Source organism: Leptinotarsa decemlineata, unplaced genomic scaffold (assembly GCF_025532065.1).
Source record: "Leptinotarsa decemlineata unplaced genomic scaffold, Ldec_3_MD MMD2_tig00078422_RagTag_RagTag, whole genome shotgun sequence".
In the NCBI taxonomy this organism is placed as follows: Eukaryota; Metazoa; Arthropoda; class Insecta; order Coleoptera; family Chrysomelidae; genus Leptinotarsa; species Leptinotarsa decemlineata.
In genome coordinates this window covers 1558705-1581705 of record NW_027412747.1, presented here as the reverse complement: position 1 = coordinate 1581705, position 23001 = coordinate 1558705, and the positions used below count along the sequence as shown (strand labels likewise).

The 23001-nt window shown below is 33.5% G+C and overlaps 1 protein-coding gene across 7 annotated transcripts in view; it reads right to left on the bottom strand.

Annotated features, from left to right (window-relative positions):
• The window catches only part of LOC111516152 (nose resistant to fluoxetine protein 6), a 327989-nt gene that overhangs the window by 191886 nt on the left and 113102 nt on the right, over positions 1-23001 (bottom strand). The window lies entirely within an intron of this gene.

The window sequence follows — 23001 nt, the reverse complement described above, 5'->3', positions numbered from 1 at the left end:
TGTGATTCTTCATTGTGTACAGGGTGTCTTATTCAAGAAACATGGCTGTCATCGAGGTATACAGGGTGTGGACAGCGTTAAAGAAAAAAATATGAGTACCATCGCGATATACAGGGTGTCTCAAACTACGCCATTTGATTGAAAAAACATCGTTTCTAGCTCAAAATCCAATGGAGCAATGGAGCTTGAGTTTGGTCATTTTCAGACCTCGTAGCGGAATCTTGTATACGATGTATATAATGCAATGTGTGTGTATATGAGGAAGAAGGTGATGACGTCAGTGTGGAGTAGAGAAAAATCAGTGTGTCTCAGTCTCTGCTTCTGGAAAAAAAGACGAAACAGCATTATATACTCTGTGATTGCCCCGCTGGGGGACCGAATCAGGTTTTTAGAGTTTGGCAGATCCGTACTTTTACCATTGACCATGTGAGCCACAATAAGCCCTTGTGGGTTGCAATGGAAACTAGAATAGACCACCCACTGTGGACCTAACCTAACGTAACCTACTGGATTGGAAGGGGGTAACGTGTGATTCCATGTGTTAGAAGGACACTGAGTTTCGTTAACCAAGCTACCATCAACAGCTAAAGTTGAATATATCAACGTAAACATAACAGAAAATGTATATAGAGTGTCATTTGAGAAAAAAAAGGTATTCAGGGTTTCATCGTCCCCTTCGTATACAGTGTGTGGGTTATGTAAAATGCATTTATAATTTCTAAACGATTTGATATCATGGTCATATTCGTAATTTATGATGGCGTGTTTCGAAAATTTCACGAAAATTTCTTATAAAGCGTAACGTTTTCGTTATCAGAGTAATGTTTTTAGTGTTACAGTTTTTTTGTATAACGCTTTCGCGTAACGTTTTTTTCGCGTAACGCTTTTCGTGTATCGTTTTCGTAAAAAAGCGTAACGTAACGATGTTAGGTGAAACAAAATGACAGATCACCAAGATGTGGTGAAATATGCTATAATGCTATAATGCTATAATATAATGCTATAATATATATATATATATATATATATATATATATATATATATATATATATATATATATATATATATATATATATATATATATATATATATCGACACCCAGGATAAGGAACCATTTGTTTGTGCATATGACTTGTCACAACTTGTATGGGAAGTGTGTGTAGAAATTTCAGCATTTACATTACAATGAGGAAAATAGATTTCGTACAAAGTTCTGTCGCCGAACCATGTAATCACACAGAACCATTTTCCCAACCATATTTATTACGTTCATTCAATTTGATAAAACTTCCATAGGCTGTCGCGTTATCTCGAGTAACTTCGTTATGCTGAGTGTGAAAAAATATTGAAATGCAATTTTGTTCGCGGTTTCTTCCGAAAGTACAAAGGATAATTTGATGTGAGTTAGATTTTTTATTAATTGTAATTATGTTACCAACGTTCGTGAGATGAATTGAGGTATGGGAATATTTCAGGAAATGGTTGTAAATTTATATCATTAACAATGTCAGCCAATGTGGAGACCAAAATATTTTGAACATTACAATTATAACTATTTAAATTGATTCATTGAGATCCATAAGTATCATTTTTGCATTCCAAGTGTGGATAATAATTGAAAATTTGTTGAAAACAAAAACTACGAAAAACAATCAAACAAACGGTGTTTTCAGCAATAATATCCCACGGACATTGATAACTAACGAAATAATTTTATCACAGTTTTCGAAAGCACGTTATTTGGTAACATCCCGACGCCGAAGGCGGAGGGATGTTACCTAAAATAACGTGCTTGAGGAAGTTGTGATAAAATTATGAGTTATTTATCAATGTTCGAGGGATATTCGGTGAGAAAATTTTTTGCAATTCGAACAAAATTATTTATTGAACACACAGTTATTAAAAGAACAATTCGTATAATGATATTCCGTTGATCTTGCTGTATTTGCCTCGGTTACTGCATACTATTGACAGTATTTTTTGGTGTATTTTCTTCAATGATTTTGTCAATTGCCGCATCATTTTGAACACCAAAGCGAGGAAGTGACATTTTCGAAATAAATTCAATTACTGAAATGTCAAACAACTTTATTGTGTTGGTTGCTTAGCAATGTCATGACATAAGTGATAACTACCCGTGAAAACTATCCATGGGTAGTTATCAGTGTAATGATGGTTTCATTGGTTATTTCGACACACATGACTAGAAATAGACAAATTTGATAGGATAATTTTTTTGGCAAAAAATTTTCATGATAATAATTGGTCTTGTGATTGGTTTGTTTGAATTTGGGCGATAGTAACAATAACAAGGTGGGTAAAGTTATTCAAAATCACACACTACAAATTATAACATTTTCTATATTTTCAATACAATAATTCCAATACAGAGTGACAACAACAAAAAGTTTCGTAAAAGTTTTAAATTACACCACAAAAATGTTAGGGTGTACAATTTACAACATTTTTCAATGATTCAAATACGAAACTATACAGAGCGACACAACAAACCTGGTAAATCAGTTTTTGAATTCCACTATAAAATTATAACATTCTTCTATCAATATAAAAATTATACAGTGACAACAACAGGTTTGTGAAAAGAGTTTTTTTGAAAATCCCATCATGTCTGAAAAATTGATACAAAAAAAATCACCAACATATTGAGAATGAAAAATTTTGAAATGTTTGTAATTATTGTAGATATTTGAGTCAAACGAAGAAAGGTGAGGATACGTGGGTGTATTTATTAGCACTGTACACCTTGATAAAGAATTAATAATATTCGAATAAACAAATCATAACAGTGTTTTTATTGACTAAAATCAACCTTAAAATTGATAATGAAAATATTTTTAGCGACATGGCGAGTTTTTATTCAAATATTGTAAATTTTACTTAAAATGTTCTATTTTTGTATATCCATGAGGCACATAATCAAATTTTTCAACACGTTTTCGTTTGGTAAAGTTAGTTTGGAAGACTTTTGTTACATCTTTCGTGATGACAGAGTGATCAGGATTCCTTAAATTATTTTTTGTTGTTATATACTCGTCGGAAGCGTTTTCGTTGATAACCGTGTCTCTAAGTTTTTCAAAATTAGCTTGCTTATACGTGTTATAATTCAAGGTGATCCCTTTGACTTTGATTATATCAAATGTTTTATTTCGCATATGGGAATATACCTACACGATATGCGTATAATTTTGGGCCTCAAGACACAAAGTGTGTTATGTAGCTACCATTTCCATATTCAGACAACTCATCGGTCATTTTACCTAAAAAACTATCTAAAGGTACATCAAACATTCCGGGAGGTGAAATATATGAATCTGTGTCGTGATACAAAACTCTTATATCTAATTTTTCCAAATATTTATATAATTCTAATCTTGCTTGAGCTGTAGTATATGCTGCCAACATAACATTCGAAAGAGGCTTATAAGTTTCATTTTCGAAATTCCAATCGACAATTAGAGTGTTTTCATTCACTGGAAAAATACTGTTCTCTTCAATGAATGGTTTTGATAACATGTCAAAAAGTTCAGCAGCCTCAGAAACTATGGAAGTTTTTTGTTGGTTTTCCCTTTGACCTTATTTTCCCCAGAAACTTGTTATAACACTTTTACCCAGACAATTATCACAGTGTTGTTGTTGTTGTTGACACACAGATTGGGTTTATGCCGGAAAGATCCATCTGATGATATTTCTTCTTCAGTACTTTCCAGGTTATAAAATATGAAAAGCACTCTTAACATTGATGGTTTGCTATTATCTACAGACATGAAGCATTTGTGTGGAGTTACTTTGAATTTTTTGCATAGTTTACAAAAAAATTATCCACAAACATGTTGTCTGTTTTTAGGAACCGTTTTAAGGCACTTTTCGCAAAAACTTATCTGCTCACAGATCTTGGCAGTTTCATGATTGTTAAAATATTCTTGGCCCCTAAAACCTCTGTTACAGAAAGTACATAATATTTTCTTTTCGTTGGGGCAAGGTGGCGATTGCTTGCACGCAGGACAAGTTTTGTTACACTTGTGTTCCTCGTTATGTTCGAAGGGTACGTGGCATGCTTCACAGTATTTCTTACAACAGAATGCAGAAGTCAGCGAAACTATTACATTGTAGTGGTTATTTGTAGTGATTGATTTTTTTAGCCCCACCAACGCCCTCGTAACAGCTCGCCCTTTATTTCCATATTCATATAGTGTGATTGTGTAATCTGACAAATGATCCTGAAATTTTTTGAGTTCGCTCATGCCGCCACCCTCTTTAGGTATCTCCACTCCGCTATTTTGCAAAACCTCTAGAGTACGCGATGTTTTTACACTCATGACCTCTCGTTTTTTTTTATCTGGGACGTTGTCTGCGTAGGTCTGGGCAACCACCAAAGCTCTAGCAAGGCAAAGATGGTCATTATTTTCAATTACTATAATTCCCTGGCGTTTAGCACATTCTTCGTCAAATGTATTATATTTTCCCTGACCTTTGGGCATTTTCACAGTAGTCGCCCCAAGACAAATCATCTAAGTGTCTAAACCTGTCGAGTTCGACTGATAAACAGAACAAATCATATTCCATATGTCCTCAAATGATACTTCCGAAACGGGTCTAAATTGTAACCATCCTTCACCGCGGCTCAACTCTTTCGAGCAAAACGTAAAACCAACTTGGTCAGTAACTTCTGCATCTTGTGTTACTTCTTGTACAATATATTTTATGCTGTTTTTCGTCCAAATAGGAGGGTCTACGCCCTTGGGTGCAGGCTTGAGTTTGAACTATAAAGTTCTACCCGCCAAATTGAATTTACGATTTTTTTTCGCTGTATCTTTCACAATTAAAAATTTCTCCATTAGAACTTTTTTTTTGGAAATTTTGAGAAATTTGAAATTCTTCTCGAAGCGTGATCTTATCAGAAGATACTGTAAGAGCACAATGAGATCATCTCTAGTGCGCTATTATTTTTATAAAGATAAAAGTGGGCGTGGTCTAAAGATGTCATGTGATTATTTTTTTGAAAGTGTTTCAACCAAAATTTCGAAATTACTGAATATTAGTTTTCGTATATTTATTATCGCGATTTAAAAATGATTCTCGGTGCAGACAGGAAACTTTGTTCGAGTTATCACTTGTGGTTTTACAGCGATGAATATTCTTTAGAATTTATTCCGGAAAAATTTTATGCATGTTATGTGTAATTGATTATAAATTTCAGAAACTCATTTTGTGTTGTGATTTTTAGATTCCGGACGAGTTTGTCAAGTAGGGTGTGGTCACATCGAAAGTTGAGCGTTGGCTTAGTCCATTATGAGGGGGCTTTCTGTCAAAGTTCCAGTAAATACGACGAATTCCTTTTACACGAGGTGTGGTCGCATCAAAAAAGTTGGACATGACGTTCGATTCTCATAACTATAAACTTTTTTTCAATTAGAATCACGTGACTTGGGTCCTTGCAAAGTTGGTGGACTCCTACCGCTGTTGAAAATTCTCAGAGTAACAACACACCTAGTATTCACAATTCCATCTTCCGTTATTCCAATTTCATAGTCATCAAAATTGATACAATTATAATATATGAATAGGAATATAAAACTATCTTCAAATGCAATTGCATGAATGCACATCAAGCATTTTGTCGTAGTACGGTGACCGGGGGCAAAGTTACAACTTCAGCATAATATGAATGTTTATAAATAGTGGGAATGGCAAGATCATCAACAGGTATTAAGACATTCATTCGGTGTTTATTGATCACTCGTCAAAAACGGTTCTAAAGCTTTCGGAGTACAATGCAAATAATTTTCTTCATGACTATTCGTTCGATATTAAATATTATCACCTCAAAATATATCGAAATCATAACACGTTTGCGATGTATTTATCAGTTACATTTGGTAAGTGAGTTTCAGTTTGGAGAAATAATAGCCCACACATGTTGGAAATTTTACCATAGTGTGGTGAAAATCGTATTGAAAATTATAAGAAATATAAGCGCATATATACAGAGTGAATCAATATTTGAAATACGTCGTTTGGAACCCCTCATAATCCTTCTGTCTCGAAATTTGGCAGAAATAATGCTGGGGTGGCAACATTTATTTTTTATCATTCAGAATCCGTTGAATACAAGGGGTTTGGAAATAGAAAAAAACAACGTTTTAACGCTTTGTAGACGTGTTTGATGCTCTATGCACCCATTATCCATATTTTCAATATTATTCCGATTGTATGACCAGCACACATCTATTATTATCGCGATTGCGCGCAATCTCGATTTCGAACGTTAACTCTACAATACGACTCAGTATTATTTCTGCCAAATTTCGAGAGAAAAGGGTTATGAGGGGTTCCAAACGACGTATTTTAAATATCGATTCACTCTGTATATATGCGCTTATATTTCGTAGAATTTTCAATAGGATTTTCACCACACTATGGCAAAATTTTCAACATGTGTGGGCTATTATTTCTTCAAACAAACTCACTTTCCAAATGTAACTGATAAATGAATCGCAAACGTGTTATGATTTCGATACATTATGAGGTGATAATATTCAATATCCAACGAATAGTCATGAAGAAAATTGATTGCATTGTATTCCGAAAGCTTTAGAACCATTTCTGATCAATGAACACCAAATGAATTTCTTAATACCTGTTGATGATCTTGACCTTCCCCAATATTTATGAACATTCATATTATGCTGAAGTTGTAACTTTGCCCCCGGTCACCGCACTACAACAAAATGTTTGATGTTCATTCATGCAACTGTATTTGGAGATAGTTTTATATTCATATATTCATATATTTATATTCATATATATATATATATATATATATATATATATATATATATATATATATATATATATATATATATATATATATATATATATATATATATAACAAAGAGTTTTCTTTGTAACAGCCCAGCTATTGACTGCAACCTCACGAATTAAATCGATTTATATAATATAATATATATATAATAATATATATAATATATATATATATATATATATATATATATTATATATGTATATATATATATATATATATATATATATATATATATATATTCCTGATTGGCAGGAAATAAAGACCAAAATATATGCGAAAAGCATGAAGTGCAGACCACTGCATGAAAAGCAGACCACTGAGCATGAAATAAAGACCAGGCTGAAAATATGAATGAAGGTTATGTAGACCGGTACTCATTTCTTGCATTTGGAGAGGTGGAAAAGGGGTGGAGCTTAATTTGAGGGGAAGTTGATTATTCCAAATTGCAGGAAATAAGGACCATGATCGAAATGTCATTAAAAGTCTCATTTTCTAAATGTTATAAGGTCTAGTATTCGAATATCAATGTTAGCGAGTCAACGTTTCACCGTTTCTTAGGAAATCCAGTAAAATTTCTACAAATGTTTACTGGTTAATGAACAATTTTCAGGCTATATTTCTAATCATTGATTCCGGCCTCTAATATTCAGCATTCACAAAAACGAAAATGAAAATTGAATAACAGAAAAAAATTACAAAGTTTGTTGATTTGAATCTGATTCAAAGATAGGTCAAAGTTCGCCCTGGACAACCGGAATAACAGGGTTTTCTCCAGGGGCTGCAACCTAGTCTCAATTTGTCACTAGAAGTTGATTTTTGTCGTTTCTAACTCGATTTTAGCAATCAAATTCGGTCTTTTTTCGGTTGTGCTTCAAAAGTTTCCAATTCATCACTAGAAATTGAATTTTGTCGTTTCTTACTCGATTTTTTCGGCAAAAAACCCAGAATTACATTCTAGCAATCGAATTCAGTATTTTTCTGGTTATGCTTCAAAATCTTCCAACTTGTCACAAGAAATTGAATTTTGTCGTTTCTAACTTGATTTTTTCGGCAAAAAACCCAGAATTACATTCTGGCAATCAAATTTAGTTTATTTCGGTTATGAATCAAATATTTTCAATTTGTCACTAGAAGTTGATTTTTATCGTTTCTAACTCGATTTTAGCAATCAAATTTGGTCTTTTTTCGGTTGTGCTTCAAAAATTTCCAATTCATCACTAGAAATTGAATTTTGTCGTTTCTTACTAGATATTTTCGGCAAAAAACCCAGAAATACATTCTGGCAAACGAATTAAGTTTTTTTCGGTTATGAATCAAATATTTCCAATATGTCACTGGAAGTTGATTATTGTCCTTTCTAACTCAATTTTACCGGCAAAAAACCCAGAATTACATTCTAGCAATCGAATTCAGTATTTTTCTGGTTATGCTTCAAAATCTTCCAACTTGTCACAAGAAATTGAATTTTGTCGTTTCTAACTTGATTTTTTCTACAAAAAACCCAGAATTACATTCTGGCAATCGAATTTAGTTTATTTCGGTTATGAATCAAATATTTTCAATTTGTCACTAGAAGTTGATTTTTGTCGTTTCTAACTCGATTTTAGCAATCAAATTCGGTCTTTTTTCGGTTGTGCTTCAAAAATTTCCAATTCATCACTAGAAATTGAATTTTGTCGTTTCTTACTCGATTTTTTCGGCAAAAAACCCAGAAATACATTCTGGCAAACGAATTAAGTTTTTCTCGGTTATGAATCAAATATTTCCAATATGTCACTAGAAGTTGATTTTTGTCGTTTCTAACTCAATTTTACCGGCAAAAAACCCAGAATTACATTCTAGCAATCGAATTCTGTATTTTTCTGGTTATGCTTCAAAATCTTCGAACTTATCACAAGAAATTAATTTTTGTCGTTTCTAACTCGATTTTTCGGCCAAAAACCCAGAATCACATTCTGGCAATCGAATTTAGTTGATTTCGGTTATGAATCAAATATTTTCAATTTGTCACTAGAAGTTGATTTTTGTCGTTTCTAACTCGATTTTAGCAATCAAATTCGGTCTTTTTTCGATTGTGCTTCAAAAATTTCCAATTCATCACTAGAAATTGAATTTTGTCGTTTCTTACTCGATTTTTTCGGCAAAAAACCCAGAAATACATTCTGGCAAACGAATTAAGTTTTTTTCGGTTATGAATCGAATATTTCCAATATGTCACTAGAAGTTGATTTTTGTCCTTTCTAACTCAATTTTACCGGCAAAAAACCCAGAATTACATTCTAGCAATCGAATTCAGTATTTTTCTGGTTATGCTTCAAAATTTTCCAACTTGTCACAAGAAATTGAATTTTGTCGTTTCTAACTTGATTTTTTCGACAAAAAACCCAGAATTACATTCTGGCAATCGAATTTAGTTTATTTCGGTTATGAATCAAATATTTTCAATTTGTCACTAGAAGTTGATTTTTGTCGTTTCTAACTCGATTTTAGCAATTATATTCGGTCTTTTTTCGGTTGTGCTTCAAAAATTTCCAATTCATCACTAGAAATTGAATTTTGTCGTTTCTTACTCGATTTTTTCGGCAAAAACCCAGAAATACATTCTGGCAAACGAATTAAGTTTTTTTCGGTTATGAAACAAATATTTCCAATATGTCACTAGAAGTTGATTTTTGTCCTTTCTAACTCAATTTTACCGGCAAAAAACCCAGAATTACATTCTAGCAATCGAATTCAGTATTTTTCTGGTTATGCTTCAAAATTTTCCAACTTGTCACAAGAAATTGAATTTTGTCGTTTCTAACTTGATTTTTTCGACAAAAAACCCAGAATTACATTCTGGCAATCGAATTTAGTTTATTTCGGTTATGAATCAAATATTTTCAATTTGTCACTAGAAGTTGATTTTTGTCGTTTCTAACCCGATTTTAGCAATCAAATTCGGTCTTTTTTCGGTTGTGCTTCAAAAATTTCCAATTCATCACTAGAAATTGAATTTTGTCGTTTCTTACTAGATTTTTTCGGCAAAAAACCCAGAAATACAGTCTGGCAAACGAATTAAGTTTTTTTCGGTTATGAATCAAATATTTCCAATATGTCACTAGAAGTTGATTTTTGTCCTTTCTAACTCAATTTTACCGGCAAAAAACCCAGAATTACATTCTAGCAATCGAATTCAGTATTTTTCTGGTTATGCTTCAAAATTTTCCAACTTGTCACAAGAAATTGAATTTTGTCGTTTCTAACTTGATTTTTTCGACAAAAAACCCAGAATTACATTCTGGCAATCGAATTTAGTTTATTTCGGTTATGAATCAAATATTTTCAATTTGTCACTAGAAGTTGATTTTTGTCGTTTCTAACTCGATTTTAGCAATCAAATTCGGTCTTTTTTCGGTTGTGCTTCAAAAATTTCCAATTCATCACTAGAAATTGAATTTTGTCTTTTTTCACTCGATTTTTTCGGCAAAAAACCCAGAAATACATTCTGGCAAACGAATTAAGTTTTTCTCGGTTATGAATCAAATATTTCCAATATGTCACTAGAAGTTGATTTTTGTCGTTTCTAACTCAATTTTACCGGCAAAAAACCCAGAATTACATTCTAGCAATCGAATTCTGTATTTTTCTGGTTATGCTTCAAAATCTTCCAACTTGTCACAAGAAATTGAATTTTGTCGTTTCTAACTTGATTTTTTCTACAAAAAACCCAGAATTACATTCTGGCAATCGAATTTAGTTTATTTCGGTTATGAATCAAATATTTTCAATTTGTCACTAGAAGTTGATTTTTGTCGTTTCTAACTCGATTTTAGCAATCAAATTCGGTCTTTTTTCGGTTGTGCTTCAAAAATTTCCAATTCATCACTAGAAATTGAATTTTGTCGTTTCTTACTCAATTTTACCGGCAAAAAACCCAGAATTACATTCTAGCAATCGAATTCAGTATTTTTCTGGTTATGCTTCAAAATTTTCCAACTTGTCACAAGAAATTGAATTTTGTCGTTTCTAACTTGATTTTTTCGACAAAAAACCCAGAATTATATTCTGGCAATCGAATTTAGTTTATTTCGGTTATGAATCAAATATTTTCAATTTGTCACTAGAAGTTGATTTTTGTCGTTTCTAACTCGATTTTAGCAATCAAATTCGGTCTTTTTTCGGTTGTGCTTCAAAAATTTCCAATTCATCACTAGAAATTGAATTTTGTCGTTTCTTACTAGATTTTTTCGGCAAAAAACCCAGAAATACATTCTGGCAAACGAATTAAGTTTTTTTCGGTTATGAGTCAAATATTTCCAATATGTCACTAGAAGTTGATTTTTGTCCTTTCTAACTCAATTTTACCGGCAAAAAACCCAGAATTACATTCTAGCAATCGAATTCAGTATTTTTCTGGTTATGCTTCAAAATCTTCCAACTTGTCACAAGAAATTGAATTTTGTCGTTTCTAACTTGATTTTTTCTACAAAAAACCCAGAATTACATTCTGGCAATCGAATTTAGTTTATTTCGGTTATGAATCAAATATTTTCAATTTGTCACTAGAAGTTGATTTTTGTCGTTTCTAACTCAATTTTACCGGCAAAAAATCCAGAATTACATTCTAGCAATCGAATTCTGTATTTTTCTGGTTATGCTTCAAAATCTTCGAACTTATCACAAGAAATTAATTTTTGTCGTTTCTAACTCGATTTTTCGGCCAAAAACCCAGAATCACATTCTAGCAATCGAATTCAGTATTTTTCTGGTTATGCTTCAAAATCTTCCAACTTGTCACAAGAAATTGAATTTTGTCGTTTCTAACTTGATTTTTTCGGCAAAAAACCCAGAATTACATTCTAGCAATCGAATTCAGTATTTTTCTGGTTATGCTTCAAAATCTTCGAACTTATCACAAGAAATTAATTTTTGTCGTTTCTAACTCGATTTTTTCGGCAAAAAACCCAGAATTACATTCTAGCAATCGAATTCAGTATTTTTCTGGTTATGCTTCAAAATCTTCCAACTTGTCACAAGAAATTGAATTTTGTCGTTTCTAACTTGATTTTTTCGGCAAAAAACCCAGAATTACATTCTAGCAATCGAATTCAGTATTTTTTCGGTTATGCTTCAAAATCTTCCAACTTGTCACAAGAAATTGAATTTTGTCGATTCTAAGTCGATTTTATTGGCAGAAACCCCAGAATTACATTCTGGCAATCGAATTAAGTTTTTTTCGGTTACGAATCAAATATTTCTAGTATTTTTTAGGTTGTGAATAAAAAATTTCCAACTTGCCACTGGAAGTTAATTTTTGTCGTTTTTGATTCAATTTTTCCGGCAAAAAAACCCAGAATTACATTCTAGCAATCGAATTCAGTATTTTTTCGGTAATGCTCCAAAATCTTCCAACTTGTCACTAGAAATTAATTTTTGTCGTTTCTTACTCGATTTTTCCGGCAAAAAACCCATAATTACATTCTAGGAATCGAATTCAGTATTTTTTGGTTATGCTTCGAAATCTTCCAACTCGTCACTAGAAATTGAATTTTGTCGTCTAACTCAATTTTTTCACCTAGAATATATTCTGGCAATCAAATTTAGTAGTTTTTCGGATGTGAATAAAAAATTTCCAATTTGTCACAAGAAATTGATTTAAGTCGTTTCTAATTCGAATTTCCCGGCAAAAAACCCAGAATTACATTATAGCAATCGAATTCAGTGTTTTTTGGTTATGCTTCGAAATCTTCCAACTAGTCACTAGAAATTAAATTTTGTCGTTTCTAACTCAATTTTTTCGGGAAAACACCCAGAATATATTCTGGCAATCGAATTTAGTAGTTTTTCGGATATGAATAAAAAAAATTCAATTTGTCACAAGAAATTGATTTAAGTCGTTTCTAACTCGAATTGCCCGGCAAAAAACCCAGAATTACATTCTAGGAATCGAAGTCAGAATTTTTTCGATTATTCTTCAAAAGTTTTCAATTTGTCACTAGAAGTTGATTTTTGTCATTTCTAACTCGATTTTAGCAATCTAATTCGGTATTTTTTCTGTTATGCTTTAAAAATTTTCAATTCGTCACTAGAAATTGAATGTTGTTGTTTCTAACTCGATTTCTCCAGCAAAAAACCCAGAAATATATCCTAGCAATCGAATTCAGTGTTTTTTCAGTTATGCTTCAAAAATTTCCAACTTGTCACTAGAAATTGAATTTTGCCGTTTCTAACTCAATTTTTTCGGCAAAACACCCAAAATGCATTCTGACAATCGCATTTAGTAGTTTTTCGGATATGAATGGAAAAATTCCAATTTGTCACAAGAAATTGATTAAAGTCGTATCTAACTCTGATTTTCCGGCAAAAAACCCAGAATTACATACTAGCCATCGAATTCAGTATTTTTTCGCTTATGCTTAAAAAATTTCCTAGTTGTCACTTTAAGTAGCAATCTAGTTCATTATTTTTTTGGTTATGAATTAAACATTTCTTTGTCACTAGAAATAGATTTTTTCGTTTTTAACTCGATATTTCCGGCAAAAAAAACAGAATAACATTCTAAGAATCGAATATGGTATATTTTCGGTTATGAATAAAAAATCTCCAACTTGTCACTCCAATACCAGACAGCGCAGTTTCGACCCGCCAGAGGTCTCATCAGTGGTATTAGACCGGTTCAATAATGCAAAGCTCGAACTCGTTTTGTCCTAAGGCGGATAACCTTTTGAAAAGTTAGTGGCGATGTGTGATGACATATCTCAGAATCGTGCTATTCTGTTTATTTCTGTTCCGATTCATTCTGTATTCTGTGACATTTTGTGTGCCTAACTTTCACAACAAAGATGGATGTACTGACTATGGTTTTTCTTCTTCTAGCATATTACGAAGTCTAACGCCTAGTACCAATATGTGCTATATGATGCTATATGATATTTTCCAATGCATTTTATAGTATAACTAAATGTTATAAGTTCGTAGCCAACATTTATATTCATAAAATTGCTAACCACAATTATATAAAACTGAAAAACTCAACGCAACCTTTAGGAGGCACAGGGAGTTGGCAACAAGATCTAAGCCTTAACTCACACAACTATATTTATGAATGGTTGTGGGCCACTTTTCATGCAGTTTTGGAAATTTACACAAGCCTCCCCTCATTCTCCCCACTCTTTGAGAAAAAGGTCCGTTATTCATGCGATTTGAAAAATGCCCAGCTACCAATAAATCGGTCCCTATATACTGCCAAAAAGGAATATATATAAATATATATATATATATATATATATATATATATATATATATATATATATATATATATATATATATATGAATTCGTCGTATTTACTGGAACTTTCACAGAAACTCTCCTCATGATGGACTAAGCAACGCTCAACTTTCGATGTGACCACACCCTACTGAATAAACTCGTCCGGAATCTAAAAATCACAACACAAAATGAGTTTCTGAAATTTATAATCAATTACACGTATCATGCATATTATTTTACCGGAATAAATTCTAGAGAATATTCATTGCTGTAAAATCACAAGTGATAACACGAGCAAAGTTGCCTGTCTGTACCGAGAATCATTTTAAAACCGCGATAATATATATACGAAAACTAATATTGGTTGGAACACTTTCCAGAACATAATCACATGACATCTTCAGACCACGCCCACTTTTATCTTTATAAAAATAATAGCGCACTAGAGATGATCTCATTGTGATCTTACAGTGTCATCTGATAAGATCACGCTTCGAGAAGAATTTTAAATTTCTCAAAATTTCCAAAAAAAAATTATGATGGGGAAATTTTCAATTGTGGAAGATACAGCGGAAAAAATTCGTGAATTCAATTTGGTTGGTAGAACTTTATAGTTCAAACTCAAACCTGCACCCAAGAGCGTAGACCCTCTTATTTGGACGAGAAACAGCATAAAAGATATTAGACAAGAAGTAACACAAGATGCAGAAGTTACGAACCAAGTTGGTTTTACGTTTTGCTCGAAAGAGTTTAGCCGCGGTGGAGGGTGGTTACAATTCAGACCCGTTTCGGAAGTATCATACGAAGACATATGGAATATGATTTGTTCTGTTTATAAGTCGAACTCGACAGGTTTAGACACTGAGACATTTTGTCTTGGGGCGACTACTGTGAAAATGCCCAAAGGTCAGGGACTAAGAGTGTGCTGAACGCCAGGGAATTATATTGATTAAAAATTATGACCACCTTTGCCTTGCTAGAGCTTTGTTGGTTGCCTAAGCCTACGCAGACAACATCCCAGATAAAAAAAAAATTCGAGAGGTCATGAGTATGAAAACATCGCGTACTCAAGAGTTTTTGCAAAATAACGGAGTGGAGATACCTAAAGAGGGTGGCGGCATAAGCGAACTCAAAAAATTCCAGGATTATTTGTCAGATTTGAATATGGAAATAAAGGGCGAGCTGTTATCAACCTCTTAAACCACAATAACCACTACAATGTAATAGTTTCGCTGACTGCTGCATTCTGTAAGAATTACTGTGAAACATGCCACGTACCCTTCGAACATGAGGAGGAACACAAGTGTAACAAAATTTGTCCTGCGTGTAAGCAATCGCCACCTTGCCCCAACGAAAAGAAAATATTATGTACCGTCTGTAACAGAGGTTTTAGGGACCAAGAATGTTTTGACAATCATGAATCTGCCAAAATCTGTGAGCAGATAAGGTGTTGCGAAAAGTGCCTTGAAACGGTTCCTAAAAACAGACAACATGTTCGTGGGAAATTTTTTTGTGAATTATGCAAAGTGTTTAAAGCTACTTCACACAAATGCTTCATGTCATTAGATAATGGCAAACCATCAAGAGTGCTTTTCATATTTTATGACCTGGAAAGTACTCAAGAAGAAATATCATCAGATGGATCTTTACGCCATAAACCCAATCTGTGTGTATATCAACAACACTGTGAAAATTGCCTGGGTACAAACATAAAAGTATGCTGTTGTGGTGTCAGAAAACAAGTTTTGAAGAAACACCATGTGGATCGTTTCATTGAGTATGTAATGAATCAACGTGTACAATTAAACAAATTATTATTGTTGAGCATGCCGCAGACTTGTATGATAACCAGTTCATGTTGAACTATATACTGACATCAACAAATCTGAAACCAGAATTGATAACCCAGAGAACGAAACTGTTGCTGATGTCTGTAGAAAATGTGAAATTTATCGACTCTCTCAATTATTTCCAGATGCCTTTAGCTAAATCACCCAAGGCTTTTGGGATGGATGGTGTAAAGAAAGGTTACTTTACACACCTTTTCAATAAAGCCGAAAAACGGAATTATGTTGGACCACTACCTGCTCTGATATATTATGACCCAGAGTCAATCAAGTATACAACCAGTCTCGAAGAAGACAAGGACCCTAAAAAACAACTCATTGAATGGCACAAACAAATCTGAACAGGGTTATGTCTTTGACTTTCAGAAAGAACTGGTGGAATACTCTCAAAGTGATGTAGATATATTTTCTCGAGCGTGTCTCAAGTTCAGAGAACTGATGATACAACAGCGACGTGGATTCTTCCACAGAGGCCATTACATTGCCAGGGACGTGTAACAAAATATTCAAGAGAAACTTTTTGAAACTCGACACCATAGGGCTCATACCTTGAAATGGATATAGATGATGTGACAATCAGTCGAAAATAGCCATACAATGGCTGTTGTGGGAAGAATGACGAAGAGGTATCAAGATTCAACATGCTGGTCGAGGTTCTGAAGCATCCATATTCAATATGAAAATGGATAGTTTTTGTGAGGTGACAAAAGAAATTTTTGAGTTCCATGGCTGTTATTTCCACGGATGTCCTAAATGTATAAAATACAAACGCAATGACCACACTTTCGAAAACCGTATCGTTACTATAGAAATGCGCTTTGAGGCAACCTTGGCGAAAACTGCATGCTTGCTACAACTTGGCTATGAAGTTATAGAAAAATGGGAGTGTTCTTCTCAAAAAGGGCTTTTGGAAAATCCAGAATTGCTTATTTTCACCGAAAAACATCCTTTACTCGCTCAATTACCTTTGAATCCCCGTGATGGTGGCCAAACTGATGCTACAAAATTAAGGTGTAAAGAAGGTGAAAAAATCAAGTACGTCGATGTGTGCGATGTGTACATAAATAAATACGGAAAGTACTCTGTAGGACACCCGGAAGTTTTTGTTGGGGAAGAATGTAATACTTGGAATTTAAATGCCGTTGATGGTATTATAAAATGTAAAGTTCTTCCTCCTCAAAATCTATATCACCCCGTATTATCATTGAAAATGAATGGTTAATTAATGTTTCCTCTTCGTCGATCGGGTTGTGAATATATGTCTATTGAATGTACTCACATTTGTGAAGAAGAAGAACGAGCTCTCTCTGGTACTTGGGTGATAGATGAGGTTTTGAAAGCTTTGAAAAAAGGGTAAACTCATGAAAATCTATGGAATCTGGAAATACGAAGTTGTACAATATGACCCTGCTTCAGTCAGGTGGCTTATTTTCTGAATATATTTCCAAGTTTTTGAAAATCAAACAACAAGCTTCAGGTTGGCCCTCCGATTGTATATCAGAGCAACAAAAAAATAAATATATTCAAGATTACTATGACAAAGAGTGTGTTACCTTGTGTGCTGAAGAAATCGAAAAAACCAGCAAAAAACTTCCATAGTTTCTGAGGCTGCTGAACTTTTTGACATCTTATCAAAACCATTCATCGAAGTGAACAGTATTTTTCCAGTTAATGAAAACACTCTAATTGTCAATTGGAATTTCAAAGATGGAACTTATAAGCCTCTTCCAACTGTTAACGTTGTGTTGGCAGCATATACTTCAGCTGAAGGAAGACTAGAATTATATAAATATTTGGTAAAACTAGATATAAGAGTTTTGTATCACGACACAGATTCAGTTATTCATATTTCATGTCCCGGAATGTATGATGTACCTTTAGGTAGTTTTTTAGGTGAAATGACCGATGGATTGTCTGAATATGGAAATGGTAGCTACATAACATACTTTGTCTCTGGAGGCCCAAAATTATACGCATATCGTGTATATTCCCCTATGCGAAATAAAACATTTGATGTAATCAAATCAAAGTCAAAGGGATCACCTTGAATTATAACACGTATAAGCCAGCTAATTTTGAAAAACTCAGAGACATGGTTATTAACGAAAACGATCCCGACGAGTATATAACAAAAAAAATATTGTAAGGAATCCTGATCACTCTGTCATCACCGAAGATGTAACCAAAGTCTTCCGAACTAACTTTACCGAAAGAAAACGTGTTGAAAATTTTGAATCTGTACCTTATGGATTCAAAAAAATGAAACATTTCAATTGAAATTAACAATATTTGAATAAAAACTCGCCATGTCGCTAAAAACATTTTCATTATCAATTTTGAAGTTGATGTTAGTCAATAAAAACACAATTATGATTTGTTTATTCAAATATCATTAATTCTTCATCAAGGTGTACAGTGCTAACAAATACACCCACATATATCCACACCTTTCTTCGTATGACTCAAATATCTACAATATTAACAAACATTTCAAAATTTCTCATTCTCAATATGTTGATGATTTTTTTTATCAATTTTTCAGACATGATGGAATTTTCAAAAAAACTTGGTAATTTCACTATATAATTTTCATAAGTATAATTTCTTAATATTTTTTTGATAGGCAAAATTGTGAAATACGACAAGTTACTGATAAATAGAAGATTTTTCTTTGTGAAAAATACTTTGATTTTTACGCAGTAACTTATCGGGGTAAACTAAAAAGTTTGCCCTTCTACACTTGTATAAAGTTCTCCATTATAATTTTTATATTTTTTCAGATTGTGGAAGGTAACCATTACCCAAAAAAAGGTCGATAAAAAAATGATTTTTTTCCTCCACAAAAAATGACTTTCGTTGAATAATTTTCATATTGATAGAAAAATGTTATAATTTCATAGTGGAATTTAAAAACTGATTTACAAGGTTTGTTGTGTCGCTCTGTATAGTTTCGTATTTGAGTTACTGAAAAATGTTGTTAACTGTACATCCTAACATTTTTGTGGTGTAATTTAAAACTTTCACGAAACTTGTAGTTGTTATTGTCACTCTGTATTGGAATTATTGTATTGAAAATATAGAAAATTTTATAATTTGTGGTGTGTGATTTTGAATACCTTGTTATTGTTACTCTCGCCCAAATTCAAACAAACCAATCACAAGACTGATTATTTTCATAATATTGATTTGATTGTTTTTCGTAGTTTTTGTTATTTCTCAACAACTTTTCAATTATTATCCACACTTGGAATACAAAAATGCTACTTATGATCTCAATGAATTAATTTAAATAGTTATAATTGCAATGTTCAAAATATTTTGGTCTCCACATTGGCTGACATTGTTATTAGTTTAAAATTACAAACATTTCCTGAAATATTTCCATACCTCAATTTATCTCACGAACGTTGATAACATAATTACAAAAAAATGAAAAATCTAACTCACCTCAAATTATCCTTTGTACTTTTCACTTCGAACCAACAGCTACATACACACAATCGGAAGAAACCGCGAACAAAATTACATTTCAATATTTTTTCACACTCAGCAATAGGAATTCACTTGAGATAACGCGACAGCCTACGGAAGTTTTATCATAATGAATGATAAATACATGGTCCGGCAACAGGACTTTGTACGAAATCCATTTTCTGGATGATAATGAAAATGCTGAAATTTCTACACACACTTCCCATACAAGTTGTGACAAGTAGCTATATAATGATGACGTCATACGCACACACAAATGGTTTCTTATTCTGAGGGTCGATATATATGAAATAAGTATGTTTTTCATTGGGATTACACACACACATTGCAACACCCCCATTATAGCATATGTTACTATATCTTGGTGATCTGTCATTTTGTTTTACCTAACATCGTTACGTTACGCTTTTTACAAAAACGATACACGAAAAGCATTACCCGAAAAAAACGTGACGCGAAAGCATTATACAAAAAAACCTTACACTAAAAAACGTTACGCTAATAACGAAAACGTTACTCTTTTCATGAAATTTTCGTGGAATTTTCGAAACACGCAATCATAAATTACAAATGTGACCAAGATACCAACTGGTTTAAAAATAATAAATGCATTTAACATAACCTACACATTGTATACGAAAGGGACAATGAGACGCTAAATACCGTTTCTTCCTCAAACGACACTCAATATACATTTTCTGTTATGTCTACCTACATTTATTCAACGTCAGCTGTTGATGGTAGCTTGGTTAACAAAACTCAGTGTCCTTCTAACACATGGAATCATGGAATCGCACGTTACCTCCTTCCACTCCACTAGGTTACGTTAGGTTAGGTCCACAGTGGGTGGGTCTATTCTAGTCTCCATCGCAACCCACAAGGGCTTATTGTGGCTCACATGATCAATGGTGAAATTACGAATCTGCCGAACTCTAAACACCTGATTCGGTCCCCCAGCGGGGCAATCACAAAGTATGTAATGCTGTTTCGTCTTTTTTTCCAGAAGCAGAGACTGAGACACACTGATTTTTCTCTACTCCACACTGACGTCATCACCTTCTTCCTCATATACACACACGTATTGCATCGTATAACTCTTACACACGTCACATCTACCTCGAGTTGGGTATTCCACAAGGTTCAACATGATAATGACGATTACAACTTCCCTAACATTCTACGGAAATCACAAAAATGTGATCAAGTAAATAAAATGAGTCAATTTCGGTCCCGACAAAACTTACGCTGTAAATACCCATCATTCGCAGTTAATTTCATTGTCTTACGTTGCAGTAGAGGCTAAGGACAATGTCTACCAGGCAGACGTGGTGAGTTCGATTCTCATAACTATAAACTTTTTCATGACGTAACGAAACTAAAATATGTTGAGTGAAACGCTATGCTGAATTATTTATTCCACAGAAGATTCAAATCTACCGCCACAAAGTTCTGAGATGCAAAAGCGTGTGCTCTGATGAATGGCGAGTTGCGTGACAGTTTGGGGACGCAACGTGACAATTTGGTACACTCTGATTGGTTCACCGCTGGGTGACAGGACACCACATGGTAATATGGTCGACCGGATGGTCTGTCTGCCTTACGAACTGAGAAGCAACCTGGCTGGTGTGATGACGTCACCGCCTGCAGTCTGTCTCGCTCAATCCGGGGGACTCCTACTAAGTTCATATACTTTTTTCTTCTTTACCATACATGAGTGATATGATACCCAAGTTTTGCAGAATTTTCAAAGACTCAAATGTAAAAATAGCTTTTAAAGCCATATTCATCATCAATAAATTATTTTCGAAACTTAAAGATAAAACTCCCATTCACTTCCAATCCCAATCAATCTATTCCATTCCATGTTCAAATTGTGGTAGTGAATATATTGGTCAAACGTCAAGATTACTCAAAGACAGAATCAGTGCGCATAAAAGTGATAGTAGATCACATCCTGAGAGATGAGCTCTCAGTAATCATGTTTCCAAAGAAGGTCATGAAATGGACTACAATTCAACAAGAATTTTATCAACTGTAAGAAATACATCTGAAAGATTGTTTTTCGAAATGTCATTTATATTACAATCCAATAATTGCCTTAATAAAAGATTAGACATTGACCACCTCAGTGAAATCTATGCCTTTTTATTAGACATTGACGAAAATCTACATGATTTCCAAAACAATAACAATTCTGGTTTTTCATTAATATAATTTCATAACATTTTAAATATTCTACCAAACTTCCAACCTCCCTATGACAGGGTTGTACTTTTATTCAACAACACCTTTTCACTTATTTTCCTCAAGACTAATGAGTGTGTTGTCAATTAATTAACATATTTGATTTTTGGGTTTTCTCATTGAGTTACTTACAGAACAGCAAATGTCTCTGATCACACTTTGACCATAATAGTTTTCTTTCGTTCCAAAGTTTCATCATCTCCAAACAAACACATCTTTTCTAACTGAATTACATGACAGCTCTCATTGTCAATTGTTTTGTCTCTCTCTTTGTTCTTCAACCAACATGGATTTTACCGGTAATCCATAATTTTAAACAAATAACGATTTTTAGTAAATTTTAACTGAATATTCTTCTTTGTATCCAGTGAGGAGTCAAATTGTCACGTTGCGTCCCCAAACTGTCACGCAACTCGCCATTCATCAGAGCACACGCTTTTGCATCTCAGAACTTTGTGGCGGTAGATTTGAATCTTCTGTGGAATAAATAATTCAGCATAGCGTTTCACTCAACATATTTTAGTTTCGTTACGTCATGAAAAAGTTTATAGTTATGAGAATCGAACTCACCACGTCTGCCTGGTAGACATTGTCCTTAGCCTCTACTGCAACGTAAGACAATGAAATTAACTGCGAATGATGGGTATTTACAGCGTAAGTTTTGTCGGGACCGAAATTGACTCATTTTATTTACTTGATCACATTTTTGTGATTTCCGTAGAATGTTAGGGAAGTTGTAATCGTCATTATCATGTTGAACCTTGTGGAATACCCAACTCGAGGTAGATGTGACGTGTGTAAGAGTTATACGATGCAATACGTGTGTGTATATGAGGAAGAAGGTGATGACGTCAGTGTGGAGTAGAGAAAAATCAGTGTGTCTCAGTCTCTGCTTCTGGAAAAAAAGACGAAACAGCATTACATACTTTGTGATTGCCCCGCTGGGGGACCGAATCAGGTGTTTAGAGTTCGGCAGATTCGTAATTTCACCATTGATCATGTGAGCCACAATAAGCCCTTGTGGGTTGCGATGGAGACTAGAATAGACCCACCCACTGTGGACCTAACCTAACGTAACCTAGTGGAGTGGAAGGAGGTAACGTGCGATTCCATGATTCCATGTGTTAGAAGGACACTGAGTTTTGTTAACCAAGCTACCATCAACAGCTGACGTTGAATAAATGTAGGTAGACATAACAGAAAATGTATATTGAGTGTCGTTTGAGGAAAAAACGGTATTTAGCGTCTCATTGTCCCTTTCGTATACAATGTGTAGGTTATGTTAAATGCATTTATTATTTTTAAACCAGTTGGTATCTTG